Source organism: Lepidochelys olivacea (genome assembly GCF_965140295.1).
Source record: "Lepidochelys olivacea isolate rLepOli2 genome assembly, chromosome: 4".
Taxonomy (NCBI): Eukaryota; Metazoa; Chordata; order Testudines; family Cheloniidae; genus Lepidochelys; species Lepidochelys olivacea.
The window spans coordinates 96,712,986-96,737,103 of NC_140414.1; the positions used below are offsets into that span (position 1 = coordinate 96,712,986).

Sequence of the window (24,118 nt, forward strand, 5' to 3'; positions counted from 1 at the left end):
TGTTCCATAACCGATAAAGCACAAGATGGGGTACTAGTTGGTATCTGTTACAGACCACCAAATCACACTATGGAACAGAATGACCACTTCCTTATGCATGTATCTACAATGTGTAGGGAAAAAAGCTGTGTGGTCAGGGGGAGACATTAATTTGGGTGACACATGCTGGAGGTTTCATGCTGTCAGTACTAAAAGGTCCTTGGAATTTCTAAACATAATAGATGACAATTTACTAAATCAACAAATGTTGCAGCCAAGATGGAGGAATTCTATATTAGACCTTGTCTTAACAGATAAAAAGGAACTGATCTCAGAACTAAAAGTTAATGATAGCATAGGTACTTGGTGCTTTAATAGGGGCAATTTCACAGAGCGGAAAACAATTTTGAGCCAGATCAGGTGGGAGAAAGAATTTAATCAGAAAAATGTGAATGATGATTTGGAATCATTTAAGAACATTTTATTAGATGGCCCAAAAGCCACAAGTGAGGAATAAGGCTGTGTTGGTTTAAAAAACAGCCTAGTTAAGACAGGAAGTGAAAGCAGCTGTAATATATATATAAGCCAAGGGAAGAAAGGGGGAGTTGATTGTAATGAATATAAATCAGAAGTTAGGAACTGAGATGTGTTAGTATCTGATGCAAAGCTTACTGACATCAATGAAGACATCCATTGACAGTAGTGGGCTTTGGCTCGGGCTCTGAGTTGGGTACAGAAAAATCTCGATTGTAAAAAACATCAAAAGAGAACTGGGCTCTTTTCATGCGCCATTCACAAAAGGAGAATGAAGCAGGAAATGACAGTCTTCCCGGATCACAAAATGGCAACACACCTCTAAAAGACCATAGTCCTTGAAAGCCCAGATTGGGGCTCTTTATGGATGTAGTAGCAATATAGAAAATTGAATCTGTAAGAAAAATAAGGAATGGGAGGAATACAGCTGCCATACTGCACACCAACTTTGGTCTCTTCTCTAGCTCCGTAGTTCTTTCTGCATAAAGCTGAAGCTCCAGGAAGCCAGGGGAGGGGCGGCGAAGCAGAGCAGGGCAGCGCTTTCAGGGGAGAAGGCAGAGGCGGAGCGGAGGTGAGGTGAGCTGGGGCCAGGCAGGGAGCTGCTGGTGGGTGCTCTGCACCCACCAAATTTTCCCCGTGGGTGTTCCAGCCCCGGAACACCACGGAGTCGGCACCTAACGTGCCACTTTTGGCCAGTTGTTAAATTTAGAAGCCAGTTCTAAAAGGGCTTCTAAATTTAACAACGGCTTCCAGTGAACCGCTGTGAACCGGCTCCAGCTCACCTTTGGTAGTATCCACCTACTCCAATGGCTTGTTACATTTTTTCCTTTTTAAAAAAGGATGCAAATATAACAGACACAAATTCATATACTAACTAATAAAAATACAAAGAGAAACAGCCAGGATGCAAGGAAATGTATTAGACAGCTGTTAGTGTTAGGTGACCAGGTCATAGGAGGTCAGGCCTTCTGGTCAGAGCAGGAGTCATGCCTAGTGGTCAGAGTCAAAATGCCAGGCCCATGTGTTGAGACAGAGGCAGTAATCAGAGTCAAGGTCAGAATCAGATTACCCGGAGTCAGGAAAGGCAGGAGCAGGGCTGGGTGCAGGGCAGAGTCTAGACTAGAGTAAGGCTGGGTGCAAGGTAGGGTCCAAGCAGGAGCAGGGCTTGGAATGAGGCAAACACAGGCAGATAGAATTCACAGGCATGTACACTGAACAGCCACTGATCCTCTGCAGCTGCTGGGCTAAAGAGCAAGCCGCCAGACAGCTTTAGCCAATCAGGTGGTTCTGTTGTGGCCCAGCTGCGCTCTTTGGCTGCCCAATGACTGGGTAGGTGCAGCTGCAGGCCCTTATTCCTGATAGTCAGTAACTATCATTTTTGAACCTTGTTTTGTTCTCAGAACAGTTGCTTCTGCAGGGGCTGATCTGACACTGAGCCTGTGTTTTCTGCTTCTGGTGTCTCGTATCATCAATGAGTGGATGAACATATATTACTTCAGTCAAAGAAATGCTGATAGTGTTCTGGATGCTCTCAAGAAACAGAGGGTATGTCCTTTGTGATTATGTTTATATTTCTTGGGTTGTTCCTGAAGGACAGACCCTCTGGGGTGATTATAATATGTGACCTTTTGTGGAGGGTATAGCTAGTCACTTAACAGGTTGCTGTCCACTTTGTTTTGAAATCTAACCCTTTCCTCCTTGGGGGGGGGGGGGAATCTTTGGTTTTCTTGTCATAGTATTTCTTCTGTTCTAGTTCCTAGCAGATAACTCTCTTGTAAGCAATTCAGTGTAAATTTGAAGTTTGTTAGAGTACTAATACTTTTGTTCTTCTGCCTATGATTTGCTGATATTTTTATCCTAAAAATTTAAAATAAAACAGATTTTTCTAACAGTGGTGATTATTAATCTTTGAAATCTGCAAGGTTTCTCTTTCAAATTCTTTGTTTCCTTTGACTCTTACCCACTTTTCTGGGCATAGTTAAGTGCTTGATGTTAGAACATGTGTCTTAAAGAAAATCACCAAAATGAGCCTCTCCTGAATTGTGGGTCATTATTTATTAACTCATCTGGAATCCCATGAAGTAATTTATACTGCTATTTGATGTGTTGTACAATAGCTTAGCTTTTAAGAAAGTAGTTCATCACAGACAGTGGAATAAATAACCTTGGTTCCTCTTATTGGCTCCACTCTGCAACAGTACAACAGAAACACTTTATGTAATCAGTATTGATATCCATACTGTGAATTATTTAAGTCTGATTCCTGTGTAGCTAAGGGCCTAGCTTTCTATGAGGAAAAAGCAAGGCCTGTGAAGTAAGGATCTTGCAATTGGGGGGGGGGGGAAGGACAACCCAATGGAAATTCCAGGCATGGAACTTATTAGAGATAATGTCCCCTATACATAGGGAAAACAGGTAGGGGACAATCTGGTGCTCGCTAACTTTTCCTGGATAACTTACTGACTTTCAATTAATGCTGCTTAATGTTTCAAATGAGTTTTTATAATATGATCATGTATTAAACATTACAACTTTTTCATTACAAAATATATTTTATCTGTGTGTACATTTATTGCACTTCCCACACAGCAACCTGCTTGAATTTAGACACTTTCTATTTATGTTAAGATGAATAAAGTACACTAATGGTGAGCTACACCTGGAATAGGAGATTATTTACAGTCTTTTAAAATAAGTAGAGGTTATCAACATCCTTCCAAAAGTGAGCTCTGTTGTTACAGAATATCTCTAATGACAATAACAAATTTTAATTGACCAGAAGGCTGTTGATCTGACACTTTTAGGAACAGTTTAAACATGCAACTGAGATACATAAATTTATTATTTATGTAAACCCAATAAAAGATTATTGCAATTAAATGAAAACCACTAGCAATTAATGTAATCTAGCCTCAAAACTGTACTAATACTTATCATAATTCCAATGACAAGAAGGCATTTTGTTGTTGTTTCTTTGTAAATAGGATGTAAGTAACCTATCCGACAAAGATGATAAATCTAACTGCATGACTACCAGGTGCACAAATTCTATTTGTGTGCTAATCCCTCACTAGCTCTTTACTGTGTGGCAGTTAAGTATTTCCTGGTGTGCACTGTAATAACAGGCAGCTGTCCTGTCAGCTCCACTGAAAAATGAGATAATAAGGCAGGCAAATGATGTCCTTTAAGTGCCAAATCCTCTGTTTCCTGCAGCTTTCCTTTAAGAGGGTTCAAGCAACTTTTAACAGTTTTTCTTCTTTAAAATTCATTCCAATTGCATGTGAATAACAGTATTGAATATCATCTCCCAAAGAAGAGACAGCATGCTAAATAGCTTAAAAACTTCTAAAGAGACAAACCAGTTGACTGGAAACATGACACTAAAAGTCACTAAGGTAATAAGACCTGTAGACTCCAACACTGCTTCTGTTGAAGTTTTGCCATTAACATCATCAGCCTGACCCTGCTCCCAGCTGAAGAGCATCCCATCCTTCAGCTTGTTGTCTTCTGGTTCACACACATTACTGGTAGTCAGGTGATCAGTATTCTAAGTTCCCACCTGTGTCACAACTTCCCTTGTGACATTGGGCAAGGGGATGAAAAATGCTGAGTGCCCAGGAATTGAGGTTGCTTCTGGGCATCTCCTGTGAAGTGCTGAGCCACTGCAGCTGTTATTGATAGAATCGGCCCCTCTAGCCTTGGCCATGAAACTAAACCTTGAGGCCTATGGCCTTGTGGAGCCCTCAGCACTGGATGCTTTTCACCTTTAATTTCTCTATGCCTCAGTTTCCCCATCTATAGCATTAGGCTATCGGGGAGTCTCAGATTAAATTAATATTTTGAGCTCCTCAGCTAGAAGGTGCTATGAAAGCACTAGGTGGTATTATCATTTATTATGATGAAATGTTTTGAAGATTTCAGTTATCCTGGATTTGATGTCCCATGATCTGTCCTCTGTTCTTACAGATATGAACCACGCTAATTCCAGACACAAAACAACTTCTAAAATTAGCAGAGCTGTCAGGAAGGGAAACATGTTTAATTCACTTAATTGAGAACCCTTGGACCGATAACTGTGGAATAATCTGTCCATAAAGGAAGTTTCCTTTTAATCCTCATCAGTTAGTAGATGGCTTACACCCTAAAACAAAAGAGTTTACCCCCTGTTCTGAGGGATATAATCGATTATTTTTTGTTAAGGTCCAAATTTCTTGGTCAAGGTATAGGCAAGGTTCAGACTCCAGAGAAAATAATACAAAAATATTAATGAATAATTGGATTTCACAGTCAATTCAAAAGCATCTGGTGGCAGGGGTTCTGGAAAAATATGTATAGTGGGGATGCTGGGAGCCATTGAACCAAACTATAAGCCCTGTATTTAATGGAAACCATTACAAGCCAGAGGTGCAGCAGCACCCCTATTCCAGCATCTATGTCTAGCAGCCCAGATTTGGCCTGCAGTCTGCCTATTGACTACCCTGCCTTAGGATAAGTTTTATTTATCTTCTCTCCCTATACATGTGTACTTCTAAAATCCTGTTAGAACCTTGGATTCTATCTCATGATGATGTGTTCTATAGGTGGATCATATGGTGGGGGTTTTTAATATTTCAAATTTATTGCCTTTCAGGGTTATTGGCTGTCCCCTTGTTCTTGTATTAGGAAATAGGGTAAATTGGAGCATCAAAATTACCTTCTTTGTACCACTCAGTATTATGTGTATCTCATGTCCTCTTTTATTCATCTCCTCTTTAAACCAAACAGTCCCAATCTTTTTGATCTTTCCTCAAATGGAAGCCTCTTATTTACACTGTGTTTTGTTGCTTGTCTCTGGGCTTTACCTATTTCTGCTCTGACTTTAAAAAGAGAAATTTTAGATTGATTTTTCTAATGGTATTGCAGTATTTTCAGTATTGGTTTTTTTACCCCATTCCTTATGTCCTAACATTTTGTTTGTGTGTGGTTTTTTGAACCACTGCACCTTGAGCAGAAGTCTGCATTTTGTGACCCCACAGTGATAAACAGAATTTTTTCATTGGAGATTACAGCTAATGGAGGAACAACTAGTATGAGTAGTTTGAATTATTCCTTCCAATGTGCATTAACTTCCATTTATGAACAGTGGTTTTCATCAGTCATCATGCTGCCCATTCATTAGTTTTCACAGGTGCCTCAGCAGTTCCTCAGAGTCTTCTTTAGTCTTGATTCTCTTCTATATAGGTTCTTATACCACACGTCTCACCATAGCATCTGAGCACCTTCCGGTAACGCATTAAGCAAAGTAACTAACCTCCGTCACACATCATTTGTTCTCTCACCATCTCCCCAGGGGTAGAATGGTGCTTCCATTTGTTGCTTTTTGGGGTGCGGGGTTGTGACCTTAACAACATCCCAATGCAAGAGGGCAAGGGGTTCATGGTATCTGGCAGTGAATTTCAGCTGGCCTGACCAGTTCAGTTTGCACCAGTTCATTAATGCCCATCTGTATCTGATACAAGGCATGTAAGGTATCATTGGAAAAGTAATAACACTGATCATTAATTTTCTTGCCTGGTGTATATATGGTAAATGCCCAAGAGACCATACAAATATTAAAAATGTGGAATTAGAAGGTGTTTATCAGACAAGTCTGGGAAGTGGGTAAATAGGTTTCTTCTAGACAAAGGTCAGGCCAGAACCTCCAGCCAGGTGTCATCACAGTTAGTTAGCCATCACATGGCAAGTGGCCATTTATCTGCATTTTAGGAGACACCAGTGGGGGAAGAAACCAGCATGGAATTTCCTTCATCAGCAGACTCCATGTCTCCTTCCTCACAACTTGAATGAACTTTTCTTTGGGGGGGAAGGGAGGAGGTAACCTTCGGAAGAATCAATTTCAGAGGTTCACTAGACTATAACAAAGAGGGACAAAGAACCCCAAGGGATCTTTCACATAAGAAACCAAAGGAACTGAGCACTTTGGACTCTGTAGAACATCCTAACTAGAGATGTGGTCAGCCATCTTGCTGGAAGGTAGATTGGTAAGGAAACTACCTTGAACAAAGACTGTAGCTTGTCGTTGTCTTAAGTTTTAGCCACTGAAAGTATTTTTTTGCTGTTAGCGAATACTAACATTTCCTTTATACTTGAACTCACTTAAAATCCTATCTCCTTTTGTTAATAAATTTTTACTTTCAATATAAACATGCACAGTGCTATGTTCAATTTGAAGTGATTGCTAACACCAGTTAAACTGATAAGCTGTGTATGCTGTCTCTTTAGGGGACCAAACAAACATTATTCCTCTGAATTCTCCAGGAAAGGGCTGGCCATTGCAGAGTGCATGCTTTTGGGAAAATCTGGGACTGGGTAGTGTTGGGGTCCTCTTGCCAGGTGCAACCAGAGCTGATGTATACCAGAGTGTGGCTGGGGCATAACAAGCAGCCTGCTGGAATCAGAATTGCTGGTTCAGGGCTGCTTATCATACAGACTCTCAGTGTGTGCTTATCTACTGATTGTCAGTGTCCAGGTGGTGAGCCACACCACTAGAACTTTGACTGACCTGTAATCCTGGGTGCCTTAATCACAACCCCTCGCTGGTCTGGATTGCACCACAAGATGGGACAGGGCTGTTTGGGGTTTTGTTGGAGTTTCTATGCACTAGGGCTGTCGATTTAATCACAGTTAACTTGTAAAATTAACTCAAAAAATTACTCTCAATTAATTACAGTTAAAACTGCATCATTAAACAATAAAACACCAATTGAAATTTATTAAATATTTTGGATGTTTTTCTACATTTTCATATATGTTGTAATTGGTGTATATTTTTATTACAAATATTTGCACTGTAAAAATGGCAAAAGAAATAGTATTTTTCAGTTCACCTCATACAAGTACTGTAGTGAAATCTTTGTTGTGAAAGTGCAATTTACAAATGTAGAGTTTTGGTTTTTTTTTCCCCCTTTTGGTTACATAACTGTTTTGTTTTTGAGTGCAATGTAAAACTTCAGCACCTACAAATCCACTCAATCCTACTTCTTGTTCAGCCAATCGCTAAGACAAACAAATTTGTTTACATTTACAGGAGATAATGCTGATCTCTTCTTATTTACAATGGCACCAGAAAGTGAGAACTGGCAGTTGGTTGGCACTTTTGTAGCTGGCATTGCAAGGTATTTATGTGCCAATATGCTAAACATTCGTATGCCCCTTTATGCTTCGGCCACCATTCCAGAGGACATGCTTCCATGCTGATGGCACTCACTAAAAACGTAATGTGTTAATTAAATTTGTGACTGAACTCCTTGGGGGGAGAATTGTATGTCTCTTGCTCTGTTTTACCTGCATTCTGCCATATATTTCCATGTTATAGCAGTCTCGGCTGATGACCCGGCACATGTTGTTTATTTTTAAGAACATTTTCACTGCAGATCCCAGGGGTGCTGCAGCATGCCTGTAGCGAGGCGATCTGGTTCCCTGCTGCCCCGGAGAGTGATGAGCCTCTCTGGACACCAAAGTAGGCAGAGCCAGCGAATCCTGCGCCTGCCCCTTAGAGGTCAAGGCACAGGACAGGAAGTATAAAAGCTCGATCCCAGAGCTCAGTTAAAAAACAGCCACCAAAAAGGCCAGATGCCTGTGGCGGAGCTTCCAGCTGGGAGACCACATCAAGTGGCGGCCGACCTGAGGACTGGCCAGACCAGCCAATGCCTGATGCTAGCCTGAGCCCAGAGACGCAGCCAAACTTGCCACTCGCCAGTTACCCCGAGGAGCTGCCAAGCCACCCATATGCCAGTTACCCCGAGGAGCCCATGGTGTGTCACCCCCTTGGAGGATGTCCTCCAGGTACCTCTAGAGGGGGACGTTGGGAGCAGCCGACCCTAGTAAGGCGGCAACACTGCGAGAGCCAATGTCAGTGTGTTGGGGCCAGGAACCCCACTGACACAGCAGCGGGTCGTCTGCTGCTGCTAGGGCCCCGGGCTGGGACACAGTGGAGTGGGTGGGCCTGTGTCCCCCCCTGCCACCCATCTCGCGGGTGGCAGTCTCCCCATCTCCCAGGCCACTTGGAGCCAAGAGCCTGGTTTTGCTATTGAACTCTTTGCTCAGCCCCTCCCTGAGGGCCTGAGCCACTGACTGTTTGTTGCCCTGCCCTGACCCAGGGCCTGGGCTGTGCTCATAGTGAACTGTTTTGCTCAGCCCCAACCTGGGGGCCTGAGCTACTAACTGTTGGCCCCGCAGCCAGGCTAATTTCCCCCAACACACCTAACAGAATTAGCGAGGCAGTCTGGTTCCCCGCCGCCCCGGAGAGTGATGAGCCTCGGCCAAACTCTTACAATGCCCCTGCACCCTTAGTTCCTGTGCCTACGCTGATGTGTCCCAGGCCCTGTACCCCCTTAGAGACAGACCTGGCCCTCAGTTATCAAAACTTTCTTCCCCATGTGTGTATTTAGGCCTGGATCCACAAAGGGACTTAGGTGAGCCCCCTCTGGGAACCCCTCTCATGGAGTTGAATGCCTTAAACTCCTAAGCCATTTCTTGTGAGAATGGCTTAGCTGCCTGTCTACCCCACATACAACAGTGGGGCGGAAGAGGATAAGGATTGTGGCATTTGGGACATCTAGTGTCTTGCAACTGACTTAGCTCATAATTTGGTTTCAGTTTTTTGAAATCGGCCTTTTTAAAGCATCAAGTGTAAATATATTACAGTTTGGACTTCACTCTGTTTGCATGTAACAAATGTGATCAAGTCATGATTGATTGTACCTGTGCTACCACTAGTTTTTAGTTCTGTGACAACTTCCTTTTCATCTGTCAAGATGAGGTCTAAGTCCCCTGTATTGAATACAAGATTGAGTTAGGAATTTGTCATATATAATTTTCAGAAATTCTAGGGACTTTTTAGTACTGGCAGCATGAAACTTCCAGCATATCTCACTTGGATTGAAGTCTCCCGTGGTCATGCTGCTTTTTCCACCCTACACATTATAGATAAGTGCTTGAGGAGCTGGGTCATCTTGTTCTTTAGTATAATTTGTTGGCCTGTAACAGACACCAGCTAATAACTAATACAGCACAAAATAGGATAAGACTGTAATCCATAATCATTCAAGACCATTTGCTTCTGAGTTGTCAGTGACTCAAAAACAGGAAGTACCAGTTGAACATTATTCCTGAACCTAGATTGCAACCACTATGTTGAAGTCTCTTTAAGATTTAAAAAGAACAACTTTTTTTTTTTTTTTTGGTGTAACATCAACAGGCCCAAATAGACTTCTCAGCATTAATTATATTAGCTTGTCTTTTGCTCAACGAGGGAAGAGTCCGGAAGACACATTAAACAAACAAGTAGCATACAGTGCATAAAGTCATGTGTTTGTGATCCGATATGAATTGGTGGACTGGGAAAGCACTGAAGATTTGCCAGCTACTGACGTCCCTGGAGCTGATTTAATCCTAATGTCAGAATCAGTTTTTTAAGTGTGGGCAAAAAGCCCACGATGTAAGCTCTAGAGATGAAGCTGAAATTGTTGGTCACTTGCATGTTTTGCGGCACAGAAGCAAACTTGTGGTTAAAGCTTCTGTCAAGGATTATGAAGGTCTAAAGTTGAGAGCAGTGATCTCCAAGGGGGGGGGGGGGGAATAAACACAAAGTGCTCTTAGTTAGAAAACTTAGCTGCTCCACTAAAAACTGGTGAATGTGATTAGGACCAATACATATAATCACCTTATTATTAGTAATGAGGCAGGTCTTCTGCTTGTATAAATTGGCATAGCTCCATTGAAGCCAATGGAGCAAAGTCAGTTTGCATCACTTGAGAATATGGCCTATTGTGTATTGCTAAATGTAGGCCAGGGAAAAAAGCTTAATCTTTCTACTAAAGTTCAGTGGGCTATACTTAATATTATAAACCTTTCTGACTGAAAGAGAACCTGCTCAGCTCCTAGTTGTAGGAGATGAAAGAATCTTACACTTTTTGACATTGGTCTCCACAATTATCACTATTTGCAGCACGGCCTAGAGGATAGGGCACTGGGTAGTAGACCTGGGATGAAATACTGATTCCACTGAAGTCAATGACACATTTCCCCCATTGACTTCAAGGCGGCCAGTATTCACCACAAATTCTATTTCTGACTCAAGTATGAACTTGAAAAAGTCACTTGGATCCAGTTTCTCAAAAATTTACTTCAGTTTGTGTGCTCAACTTGAAATTCTGATGGCCAAATTTTCAGAGAGGCTGAAACCCATAACGTATGAGTAAATCAATGGGAACTGCATGGGGCTCAGCCACTCTGAAAAAGTCAAGTCTCAGGTGAGTGGAGATGGGCACACAACAATTTGGGGCACCCAGAATTAGTGGACATGCTTTTGATAACGTGGGTCTTAACCTCTATATGCCCCAGTTTCCTTCCCTGTAAAATGGAGATTTTGCTGCTTGCTTACTGTTTCTAAAGTTCTTGGAGATGTATGGTTGAAAAGTGCAATGTACCAGTAAGCACTAAGTAGTATTGCTGACCCCACCTAGCTCTGGACAAACAAGAAACAACCCTGATAGGGCTCCCAATCATTCCTTACCAGCTGGGCAGATGGTGACTGTGATGACAGTAGGTTTTGAGGGGTTGCAAACTCTAGATGGAAGAAAGGAAAGCAATACTTTTGTTTTCATTAAAGGACATAATTCAGTATACAGTATTTATGATTGGGAATTCACTCTGGTTATTTCATTTAAAATCTAGGGTGTTATGACACAAGTCAAGCATGATGCTGAATGTTTCAGCTTGCTGGATGGTTTTAACACTGTCTCAAACCAGCCCCTGCAAGTTTGCTTGGAAGTGTGAATTCCCACCTAGCAACTGTTTCCCAGTCAAGTTCTCCCTTCCCCTCTAACCAGCCATAAGGACCCTTCTTATCTACGTTTTGGGAGTTGTTTGCTGGGAGAAGGGGCAGGTATTGAGGTTGAAGCATGGAAGGCCAGTTGGTGGAAGCAGAGCTGCCCTCAGGGAGACTTCAGTAACCCATGTAGTACAAACATATAAAGCCATATTTATTGCCACAGACTCCATTGCACTAAGCTTTTAGTGACTTATCTTCTCCTAGCACTGCTTGGCACTTCACATTATTCCAGAATCAGTTAATTTGTCCAGTACTCACTTGTAGATTCACAGATTTTTGGACAACAGAGCTCAGCTCAACCTGAATTGAACAGTCCTCTCTGATCGGGATCAAGGCCTGCACATTAGCCTCATCCCAAGTGGCTAATAAATCCACCAGTCTGTCATGAGTATGACTTACCAAATCTGATAGAAAAGAAGGACAGAAGGTGTGTGGTGAAGCAGCCTGTTGGGATGTAAATTCCAGTATGGCACTGTTTTTGTTTTTGTTTTGTTTTTTAATGCAGCCTGCATTGCCCTAACCAATGCTTCGGCCAGGGTACACTGAGGGAGAGCTCTCCAGGTAATACCCTGGCTCTTGGGATTGCCAGCTGCAGAACAAAGTTGGAGTTAGGGCACATCTACACAGGGATACTTAGGGTGTGTCTACATAAGAATGTTCAGAAAAGTTAAGATGAAATAACTAAAGGTGTAAAGTTAAAGCATGTTAAACCCCTAGGTAGATGCACGCATTCAGAAATGAAGTGACCTTAGTTCACTGTAACTTTAATTCCCCTCACACTTTGAAGACTGGTCTACATATGTAGACAGAGCTACAGTGCTCACGGGTGCAAAAAAGAAAAAAGAAAAAAAATCCTGAGTGTCATAGCTATGCTGACCTAACCCCTGGTGTAGATGCAGCTAGGTTGATGGAAGACTGCTTCCTTTGACCCAGCTGACCTCACCCAAAGAGGTGGTGTTCCTACAGCGATGGGAAAATACCTTTTGTCGCTGTAGACTTCCTCCATGCTACGGAGTTTTGCTGGCATGGCTACAACGGTGCCTACTGTAGCTATGCCATTGTAGTCCCCATCGTGTAGAGATGATAACTTTCCTGAGTGTCTCCATGTAGACAAGCCCTTAGGAAGACTAGCTAAACAATTCCACAAACACAGAGCAAGCTAACCCGAGCATGACTTAGCAAGTTTTTCTTGCTGCAGCTTCTGAAAGCACGTTATATGTAGATGCAAAAAAAGTCTCAGCCTATAGCACATTCAGAACTCTAGCTTGGCTTTGAGACTCTGTTTTTTGTGTGGAGAGATTGGCAACTAGGCAGGGTTTCAAGATGCTTTTCATCGGGGAGCTAGGTAGCAGCAGCTGCCAGGGGGTGTGCATTGAGTTGCTTATCTATGAGGGGTAGTAGATGGTTAAGCCTCCAAGTTCAGCTTTCCATGTGGGAGGGATCACAGCAAGAATAGGAGGGAGTAGTTGTGAGCCGAAAGGAGTTGCTGACATAATAGAGGTCCCAAGAGTTTAGGGTTCTCTTGTAGGGCTGCTTACATAGCGCAAAGCTAGAGCCATCTGTGGAGCTGGGGAGATTTGGTGATTCCCCAGCTGTGTGAACAACCCCATTCTACAGTCACCAAACTCTTGCAAGCAAGGGTTGAGGTTTGATATTAGAGCAGTGTGAAATAGCCATATTTGCTCCTATCTAAACAAGCATTTACCAGAGAAGACCAATAAGTCATTCAAGGAATTTCAGAGGTTGTGGCTTGTTATATAACCCTGGATCTGATCACCACACCAACTTTGGAGAAGTTCAGATCGGCATCTGAGTGTTTTAGTTTGTGCCTATCTCTACTTTAAGACCATGAAATCAGTCCAGTTGCCATCCTTATGCAATATGTCTGCACACTAGAAATCCTTGAGGAAACTGATATGGGAGAAAAGGGATCAAGAGTGAAATTTATTTCCAACCAAATCAGTTTTTATGATTCTATTATAAACCCCTGAAATTCAGGATTTATCAAATAAATTCTGACACAACCATATCCAGAGCAGCATGTATACGTGGCTGCGGTCATGTAATCTGACTACTGACAAAAAATTAAGTCGCAAAACATTACTGAACTGTTTGTTAATAATATCCAGTCCCTAATGGGGACTAGAAATTCATTTTCATTTAATAATAAGCTATTGTGAAGTGTAAAGGAAAATACAGTGCCATGCATAGTAAACTGTCCTGTGTTTTCTTTGACAGAATGCCAGTTCCTCAGCTGCAGCATTACAATACTATTCATCTTCATAAAGGGCTCTTTTGAAAACGTTATTAAACAGCAGGAAGGGCTGGAGTATGAGAGTTTCATTAGTCATTGGAGGTAAACCTGGCTAATCTCTTCTGTGAATTATTAGCACATTCCTAAACATCCCTGGCTTGATGGCATCCAAAAAGAAGAAGAAGAAAAAAATCCGTTTCAAGCTTCTGGAGTGTATACAAATCTCCATTTTGAAACCTCCTGGGTCACAGTTTAGCAATCTGTTCATCTCAGAGTTCAAGTAGGATCTGTCTGCTTAGGGACCATGGACTCCCCCAGATTGTAGACAAACCCTGGACTGGAATTTTTACACTAGTGAAACTATACCAATTGATTTGGAACTGGGATGAACTGGACTAGTGCTGGTCATTTTGGACACTGCTGCAGCACTTCTACACTAAAAATGTACACTGGCAGTGTAGCTACAGCAGTGCTAGCCCAAAGTATCCGATCAAATGAATCAAAAATTCTTCCACACCGGTTTACAAAAATGTGCAAAATACAGGAAATGCGTCTGTACAGAGCCTAGGACAATGGGGTCCTGGAGCATGGCTGGGGCCCCTAGCCCCGTGATAATACATATATGGTTGATAACGGGCAAAGCGCCCAGCACTAATAACACACTCAATCCCCATAGCCCATATTTCCTGGAGCAAACTACCGTATTTCATAACTCAGGTGCTGCATGTTTCTAGATTGTAAGGCCATGGTTCAGAGACCATTCGTGTGCTTAAAGTTAGGCACTTGCTTATGTACGTTGCTCAGTGAGGGCCTAAGATGTAGGATACACACTTTATGATATAATTTTATAGGCAGCAGGTCATATGATTTAAAACGCCTCCCAAAACATCACAGGTAACTTGTAAAATGTAGTAATTTTAGTCTAGGATGAGCCTGTTTAAATTCTGCTGTTTTGTGAGCATTATACTTAGCTTTGATTCAAGTACAAACATAATCTAAAAGCTTTCCTTAAGGGCTAGGACAGTATTATCCATATAAATTAACCCTTTTACAGAAAACAGGAGTGAACTAAATCTCGTGTGTTGGCTGAGATCTCCTTAGATATATAAAGTAAATAATAAAATATTTGCAAAGCAATGACCTATGCTAAAAAATGATGAGCAGTCTGTGTTGTTTTCTTCAGAAGCTTTTTGCCCCATACAAGAATGTAGTGTCATATATATGTGCCCTGTCTGGTATAATGACAGGTTTCAGAGTAGCAGCCCTGTTAGTCTGTATCCGCAAAAGAAAAGGAGGACTTGTGGCACCTTAGAGACTAACAAATTTATTTGAGCGTAAGCTTTCGTGAGCTACAGTTCACTTCATCGGATGCACTAATGGTGCCACAAGTACTCCTTTTCTTTTTCTCTGGTATAGTTACCCAAGGGATAGTAGAAATCTATGAGGTGGTTTTTTGTCTACAAAATTTTTTTAATATCTCTGTAGGATTACTACAGGATTTACATTTTGGTTTCTATTTTATTTGGCCTCTGTCTTATTTTTAAGGATTAATACCAGAAATCATTCTCTGGTAAGAAGGATGAACTTTCAGAAATATTTATCACCCTACTAAATTTCGCTATTACTGGGGCTTGGAAAATTTGTATATTCAAGATGCAAAGAGTGAAATTCACTTACTCCATTTAGAGCCTGAGTAATCTGGTAGTACGTGGGTGAAGTACTCCAGATGTGGGAGGGTGAAATCCAACATAGGCCAGCAGCAGCTATGTAGCCCCAATGCACTGGATATGCACAATATCCGATCCTAAGGTTTCTTGTGGAGCCCTCTTCAAAGACATCTTCAATGGCAGTCTATGCAGGGCTAGCACAGAGGGGAGACAGATGCCCCCTGGAAGGCTGTTCCCCAGCAGCATCCACATACTATAACACACTGGGATTTAAGTAGCATGGAACATCTGGTACGTGGTGAATTCTACCCATAATATTTTAATACTCAGTAGATCCCACAAGCCACACTCAAGTCCAAGGAGGAATGTGCACAGAGAGCTCTGTTGCTGCTCCCCTCTATGTTGACATTGTCACTTCTTATACCTGCTGGGTTTCTGTCAGACCACGGTATTGAAGCCAGGCCCAGTAGTTCTTAGGAAGTATCCTTGGCTGCTGTGCCACAGGATCACACTGAACGACCATCTCTGACCAACCGCCTTAGTACTAAGGGCCCACAGCAGCCATACCACAGGCTGCTGATTGGATGGACAGGCAGCCCTCTCATGTACCTGAACCTCAACAGGAAGAGGAAGCTGTCTGAGCAACAAACCACTGCCTGCTGATTGCTGCCTAGACTGTCTTGCTGCCTCACCTCCCCAGCCCACTGACCTGGGCCCTTGGATTGGATCTTCTGGCTACTGACCCCTGTGAGAACTCTGATCATTGCCCCAGACTGCCTCTGATACCAATTGACTTGCTGGCTACCCAACCACCCATGCACGCTTGACTACGGCTCTGGACTGTCCCCTAGCCTGCGTTGGCTGCTGGGCATTACAGTTTGATCAGACCGCTTCAGTCTCCTCTTAGGCTCATCCTACCCAAAAAGGGCATAGAACCCACAGGTACAGCCCATGGGACACTGAGCCTCCAGGAGCAGATTGCTTGCCTTCAGGCAGAAACCCAAACCTTGCGGATTGGCTTTGGGCAAAAAACTGCACCCTATGAGAACAGACCACAGAACTGCAAGCAGGAATGTCTCCTGCATCCCCAGGGCCCATGTTGCCTTCAGGACCTGAACATGCGGTACCTGTACCAGGGCATGACAACGGGACCGATAGCAGATTTTGTGAACCATTGCTGTGTCTATTCCTACTACAGCTCAACTCCTACCAGATGGATCTGGTGAAGACTGGCCATCCGCCTTCTAACAGGTGAGGCTCTGGACTGGGGGTCCCCTCTGGTAGAGCAGGATCACCCCATACTGGCCAGCTGGGACACCTTCCTGAGGGTCTTTGTGACAATCTTTGATGGGCCACACCCAGCTTGCACTGCAGAGGGGACCCTACAGATACTCTACCAGCCCTCAGGGTCAGCTGCAATGTATGCAGCCTGCTTATGATAGCCCAGCTACACAAATTCCATCTTGGTCTCAGCAAGGAAATAAAAGATGAGCATGCCCACATGGAGCCCCCCAGGAATCTGGATGCATTTATTGAGCCGTGACTCCAAATCAACACCTGACTCAGTGAGTGGCAACTCGAAAGGAAAATGATTCCATCCTGCATCCAGGCACCACCCACAACCCTGGCAAAGGCCCTCTCACCTGAGCCCACGTAGGTGGATGTGGCGTGGACCAAATGGGAATGCCGAGGGTGAGAGTATTGTGTTAGTACTCGCCACAGGGTGTCCCCGTCCTGCTAAATCTCCGAATCATGTGTTTCCAGGAAATGACTATGCCCAGCCTCAGTAAGAGAGTTGAGCCTGCGCATCATCTGGAAAATCCATCAAGCCCCCTCCAGCAGCTGAAACCATAAAAGTAGATCTGGTCACCTTGGGATGAAATATAGAAGGGAAAGAAGAGGGCACCAAGACCGAACTCTGAGGGATGCCATCAGGGTAAGGAGTGGGAGGAGCAGTCTCTCAAGTATATGCTGAAGGAGCAGTTGGAGAGAGATAAGGAGAGCACAGAATCAGTAAGCCCAAGGAAGAAGTGGAAGAAGAGGGAGGGATTGATAGTATCAAAAGTGGCAGAGAGGAGGAAGAGAAGGAGATTAATTGGTAACTTTTGGTGAGTGTGATTGCAGGAAGGGTGGAGAGGATGGAAGATGCATTGCAAAAGATCCAAGAAAGAATCAGAGAAGAGGAAATTAAGACATTGCATGCTCACTCATGCAGCAGGGAAACAAAGGCAGTAGCTGGTGAGGGGGACAAGTGTGGGAGAAGTCAGTGAGTTACCTGTGAGGATTTAACAGGTGCAGGACTCATCTCTCCTCAGAAGTTTCTTGCCTCCTCTTATACCTCAATATAGATCAGCAGAATCTTTTTTTTCCTCTATATTCCTATGTACCATTCTGAAAATGTCTCCGGACTTCTATAAAAATTTCAGGGATCTTTATACCCTAGACAAAATGTATTCTAGATTGCTTCATCCACTGAAATTATGGTGCACAAAGCAATTCCGACTGCCCCCTTTAAAGAACACTTACTCCCCTTTCATTGTGAGGCTTTTCCTATCTGCCTCTGCATACGACATAGCAGCTGCTACTTTCTCCTATAGCTTGGCTTCCTCAAAGGCTGTCCCCAGTTCTAAACACTAGTAATTGAATGTTTCCCCAAAGGTTTGCTGCCTATAAACAATGGAGAGAAACATCTGCTTCTCTCATATGGATCTCATAATTTTTGCTTTGGGTTTCATCCATTACTGCATAGAAGAGTGATGCCTCCTAGCGTCAGAGACCTGACTATGAGGGACATCGCTGACAATAGTCAATGCCTCCATTTTTGTAGCTGATTTTGGAGAGAGGGAAAGGATGGGTAGGAAGAAGAGTTCTTATGATTTGTTTCACTCTGAGCCTTGCCATACATGGTTCACTCTCTAAACTTCAGGCAGATCAACCCTTTCAAATACATGGTGATTGGTTTTTGGTTTTTTTTTGTTTTAATTTTCAATAGCACTCAGAGGCCTCAGTCAGCATTAGGGTCACATTTTGTTGGGCCCTGTAGAAACATATAGGTTCAGATTACCCATGGTCATGTGCAGCTGTGAAGAGGCAAGAAAAAAGCTTTCCTCCTCCACCACCACTCCTGCTTTCCCTTGATAGCCGTTCCTGCACTCTGGGGAGTAGGATGCGGAGGAGTCAAGATCATGATCCTGTCCTACTCTACATCAGCTTGTGGAGCTGAGATGATGAGCAAGGGGGAGCAATCAGCACTTTCCTCAGGGATGGGACAGATTGGCACGTGTAACCCTTCTGCCCGTCAGAGTTGGCAGCAACAAGGGCCGGGTTCAATATCTAGGGGATCCATTCCAATAACACAATGCAAACCGGCTCGAGCCCCCACCCAGTGACCTGGGACAAATCTATACCACCCCCGCTGGGCACCTCTAAGAGGCAATACTTCCCCTGTCGCAAGCACATAGTCTGAGTGTAGCAAAAAGCCTTTTAATAACAGAGAGAAACAATGTGGCATTATGTTGGGGAAACACCACCAACAGAATTCGTAACGCAACCCATGAGCAAAAAAACCCACCCCAAGCAAATTGGGGCATGCCCCTTTCCCTTTGGTGCTTGAGTCCAGCTACCCTAAATCACCCAAAGTCCCAAAAGTCCAGTGACCCAAAAGTCTCTGTCCCTGGTCAGGGCAGCCCCAGAGTTCGAAAGTTTATCTGCGGAGCTTTACCTCCCAACCTGGGTGGAGATGGGATGGGGGTAAGAGGCACCTTTCATGATCTGAAGCTGACCACCCCACAGCTCCATAGGCCTTCACTTCACTCCGCTCCGCCAGCCGCCCCACGAACTCCTTCGCTCGGCTCCGCTCCGCGGCCCACAAGCAGCTCCTACTGTCCCACGAACTGCTCCGCGTCCCACCAGCAGCTCCCACCGTCCTACGAACTGCTCCACCAGCCTGTCCACAAGGCACTCCAGCCGTCCCACAAACTGCTCCACAATATATCTTCAGGCTCCCCCACTACTTAACACAACACTCAGTGATTTCAGCTCTTAGTCAGTTCAGCTCTTTGGTGAATTCAGCTTGCAGTAGGGGAGCCTCAGCGCTGGTGCACTATTAGCCCAAAGTGAGCTCAGCAGCCTGTAACTAGACTCCTAATTGAATCAAAATTAGCTCTGATATTCCACAGTGGAGAGAGGAGGAAGTACAATTAGCATGTAAGTCCCTCACCAGGGGGCCCATGCCACCAAGTATTAATACTTGTCCCCAGCCTCTCTCCAGTCACAGAGTTTTAAAACCCATGCCCCTTGCCTAGCGAGTGCTACTTAGTTGATGGTGAGTCCCTCCATCATAACAAAAGGCCAAGTACAGTTCCAAGCACAGTTCCCATAATCAGGGTAATAACAATTTATTCTTCCTGCCCCAATAACAGAGACACTGTGGATTCCACAGCAGCCAAAGTGACCATTTGGGCAGCTATGGCCTCATTCTAGGCGGGGTGGTGTGCCTATGCAAATGAGATCGGCCCCTGAAGTTCTTTTCCACAACTTGCCACACCTCACCACCAGATGTCAGGGTGGAGGTCATCCTGACACTGCTTACATCCTCCCCCCAGCCAAGAATTTGTCGTGCCGACAAATCACACTCCCTTTATACCAACTCATTGGTTTCCTCCAAAGGGCTTCAGGAAGCCCACTTTAGCTTCCACAAGCCTGTGTGCTAAATGTATTGGCTCCTCACTAGTCACCCCAGATGCATCATAAGTTAACCGTTTCACTGGTCTTATGACCCTGTCTCGTCTATTGAGAATCTCTGTTGCCGAGGTAGGGGGAACATCCTCTTGAGTGACGGATGGAGAGGCTTCCCTGGAGGGTCCCTCGGCTACTGGCGTAGGCCCCTGCACTCCTAGTTCTAACGCTGGAGGGTCCAAGGTGCCCAGGACATCCTCTATCTGTGTGTCTCCATTGTCCAATAACCTGTGTGTGTCATCACACGGGGGTCTCATCAGCAGCACCGGGGTGTCAGAAAGGGGCCTAAATAATTCTGCCATGGGGTTTAGGGCGGAAGAGGGAAAACTCTCGTTTGGTTCAGCTGATCGAGACTGAAATCTTGTCTCCATCCCAGGATACACCAGGGTTGTGTCTTCCTCCTCAGACTCACTCTCAGATGTGCAGAATAGGGGTAAGTTAGCTGCACGGGGCCCGCTGTCTGTGTTGGATGGCGGCTTTGGTCTAGCACCTGTATTCTGCCCAGCTGCCCTGTTGTGGCCCATCTCATAAGGGGTGCTTACCAATTCCCCCACAGGGAGCAAAAGGTTTCTGTGCACCGTCTTTATTTGCCCTGGACCGTCTTCAGGTTTGATCTTGTAGACCGGCAGATCTCCCAGCTTTTCCATCACCTGGTAAGGTATTGCCTTCCATCTGTCAGCTATCTTGTGTTTGCCAGCAATACCCAAATTTCGCAGCAGGACTCTGTCCCCCGGCTGGAGCTCCTGCGAACACACTCTAGCATCATATCGATGTTTGTTGCGGTCTGCGTTCTTCCAAGCCGCAGCAGTAGCTAAGCGATAAGCATCCCACAGCTTTTCTCTTAGTCAGGATACATATTGCTGATGAGTTTCATAGCTATCTCCATTCTCTGGTACACCAAAGCACAAGTCTATGGGTAATCTTGGTTCTCGCCCAAACATCAAGAGATATGGGGTGACTCCCGTAGCATCGTTCATCCCGTAGCATCGTACATTGTGGCAATGTAAGCATGCACCAGAAATGCGACATGCTGGCTCCAGGTTACCTTCTGCTCTGGTCACAAAGTTCCCAACACATCTAATAGGGTTCGGCTGAACCTCTCTGGCTGAGGATCACCTTGGGGGTGATAAGGCGTGGTCCTAGACTTTTTAATTCCTGCTATCTTCAGCACCTCCTTCAGATGGTGACTCTCAAAATCGCGCCCCTGATCAGAGTGTATCCGAGCCGGGAATCCATAGACTGAGAAATATTTGTCCCACAATACTCGAGCAACGGTGGTGGCCCTCTGATCATGTGTGGGATATGCTTGTGCATACCGTGTAAAATGGTCAGTCACTACTAGAATGTTCCCACCATTCCTCTTGTTTACCTCTACAGACAAGAAATCAATGCATACCAATTCCAAAGGCTTGTTGCTGGTGATGTTCTTGAGATATGCAGCCCTCGTGGGCAGAGTTTTCCTTTGAACACATCGAGCGCAAGTCTCACATTTCCTGCAAACATCTTCAGCCATTCGGGGCCAATAGAACCTACTATGAATAAGTTCCAGGGTCCTCTCCATCCCTAAATGCCCAAAGTCATCATGCAGGGCCCTCATGGCCAGGGCTCTGTACTTTTTTGGCAGTAGTAGTTGTGCTTGTTGTTTTTGTAAAGGGTCAGTGGTCATTCGGTGTAGCACTCCCTGAATCAGTTTTGGTTTGGTCCATTCTCTCAATAGTAGTTTACCCTCCGGGTTAGGTGGGACAACCGCAGCTGGGCTTCGCCCCTCCCTTTTGGCAAGTAGTGTATCACGAATGTCAATATCTTGCCGCTGGGCTTCTTGCCAGTCAGCCGCATTGAGCATGGGCAAAGGAGATTGGTCCAATGCAATATAGTTCACTGAAGCAGAAGGCATGCATTCAGGGATGCATGCAAAGCTTCTGCAACACATCCCTGAAGGCTCTCACGGGCCTCTGGCTCTCGGCGACTCACACTGCAAATAGCTCTCACTCCATCTGTGGGTATCACAGCAACTTCTGGAGCCTGCGGATGCCTGGACAATGCATTTGCATCTACATTGCTTCTCCCTGATCGGTACTGAATGCTGAACTCATAGCTAGCCAAGGCGGCCACCCATCTCTGCCCTGGTGCATCCAGCTTAGCACTTGTTAACACATACGTCAGTGGATTGTTGTCTGTCCACACCTGGAACTGAGCACCATACAAGTAGTCTCGAAATTTCTCAGTGATGGCCCATTTCAAGGCCAAAAATTCCAGCTTGTGGGTGGGATAGCGAGTTTCACTATCAGACAATCCTCGGCTGGCAAAGGCTACAGGTTTACGTTTGCCTTCCATTTCCTGGTACAGGATTGCTCCCAGACCCTCCAAACTGGCATCAGTATGCAGGACAAATGGTTTGCTTGGGTCAGCAAAAACTAGGACTGGAGCATGAGTTAGGCAAGTAATGATTTCTTGAAAAGCCCTTTCACATCTCTCATCCCACCGTGGCCCAAATGGTGCAAAGGGGCCATAGTGTCTCTGCACAGGAGGCTTTGGGGACCTCCCCTTATTCTTAGACTTAGATTTGTTCTCGCTGGACTGATGTCCCCTGGTAAGATCGTTCAGAGGCTTTACAATCGTAGCATAGTTTTTCACAAATCTGCGGTAATAGCCACTAAATCCAAGAAAGGTCTTGAGTTCTCTGTAGTTACTTGGATGCGGCCATGTAGTGAGTGCTTCTATTTTATCAGGATCAGTACTCACACCCTCTTGGGACACGATGTGACCCACATACTTCACTGAGGTTCTGCAGAACTGGCATTTGTCAATTGAAAGCTTCAGACCATGATCCTCCAACCTATCAAGCACTTTAAGAAGTCTTTCTTCATGCTCCTCTAAGGTTCTTCCAAACACAATCAGGTCATCCAAATAAACTAACACTTGCAGTAAATTCATGTCTCCCACAACTTTCTCCATGAGACGTTGAAAGGTGGCAGGTGCTCCAGAAATCCCTTGGGGCATGCGTTCGAACTGATAAAACCCTAATGGGCAGATGAAGGCGGTCTTCTCCTTATCTTCTTCTCCCAGAGGGATCTGGTAGTATCCATTTCGAAGATCCAACACAGAGAACCACTGGCTTCCCAGCAAACAGTCTAAGGCATCTTGCACTCGAGGCATAGTGTACTGGTCGACCACAGTACGGCTGTTTTAGGGTGTGGTAGTCAATACACATCTGGATTTTCCCATTATTTTTACGGACTACCACAATGGGTGAGGCGTATGGGCTGCGGGACTCTGTAATGATGCCATTCGCAGCCAGCTCCTGAAGATGATGTCGCACGTCTTCCATCTCAGAGAGAGCAATCTTCCTAGATCTCTCCCTGAAAGGTCGAGAGTCATGTAGTCTGATATTGTGCTCTACTCCTTTTGCACATCCCACTCATGCAGTGAGAACACCTTGGATCTTTCACAAAGTTTCTTCCTCAGGCGATCTTTCCAGTCCTCAGACACTGGTGAATCTCCAAAGTCAAACTTTGCTGGGTCTATTGTCGGAACTTGAGTTTCACTCTGGGGTTTTACAGTCGACTCAGGCTCAAAGAGGTCTGCTATCTTTTGTCCTTGCTTCACAACATCACGACTTGTTTCATTAGCAGTCAGTATAGTCACCCTTTCCTGGGCTTCAGCAGGTAGAGTTATGACTCCACTGAGGACCAGCACTCCTTCAGGGAGCTCTCCTCCCATCGGCTGCTCTATCATTGCTAACGTCCGTTTACTGCCTTTCAGACAGGTACTCATGACAAGCACTTCTTGCTCCGTCCTTGCAGGCACTACTAAGGGGGTCGTGCCTGCGTACTTCAGTGCCCCAAGCGGTAGCTCAGATGTGTCCCTTTTAGCGCTCTCAATTTTCCTATAGGCTTCAGCACAAAGCGTATGGATCATCAGGGTATTCAGGTACTGGTCCCCAGCCCGCCTTCTGCAGTAATCCGCGAGTACCTTGAAGAGACTGGAGTTGGTCCCTATCAGCACAGACACATCAGAAGTCCCTTTAGGGTCAGGGCCTATTAAGGCAGCTGTGTCTACCTCTTCTCTTACCCC

General features: G+C 44.6%; 1 long non-coding RNA gene across 1 annotated transcript in view; it reads left to right on the forward strand.

The window, feature by feature from the left end:
* Window positions 1–1,998: 1,998 nt before the first annotated feature.
* The window catches only part of LOC311520201, a 206,867-nt gene continuing 184,747 nt past the window's right edge, over window positions 1,999–24,118 (forward strand). The window contains exons 1-2 of the long non-coding RNA XR_014711514.1: window positions 1,999–2,058; window positions 7,580–7,667. This is a non-coding gene — a long non-coding RNA (uncharacterized lncRNA). The remainder of the gene's footprint in view (window positions 2,059–7,579; window positions 7,668–24,118) is intronic.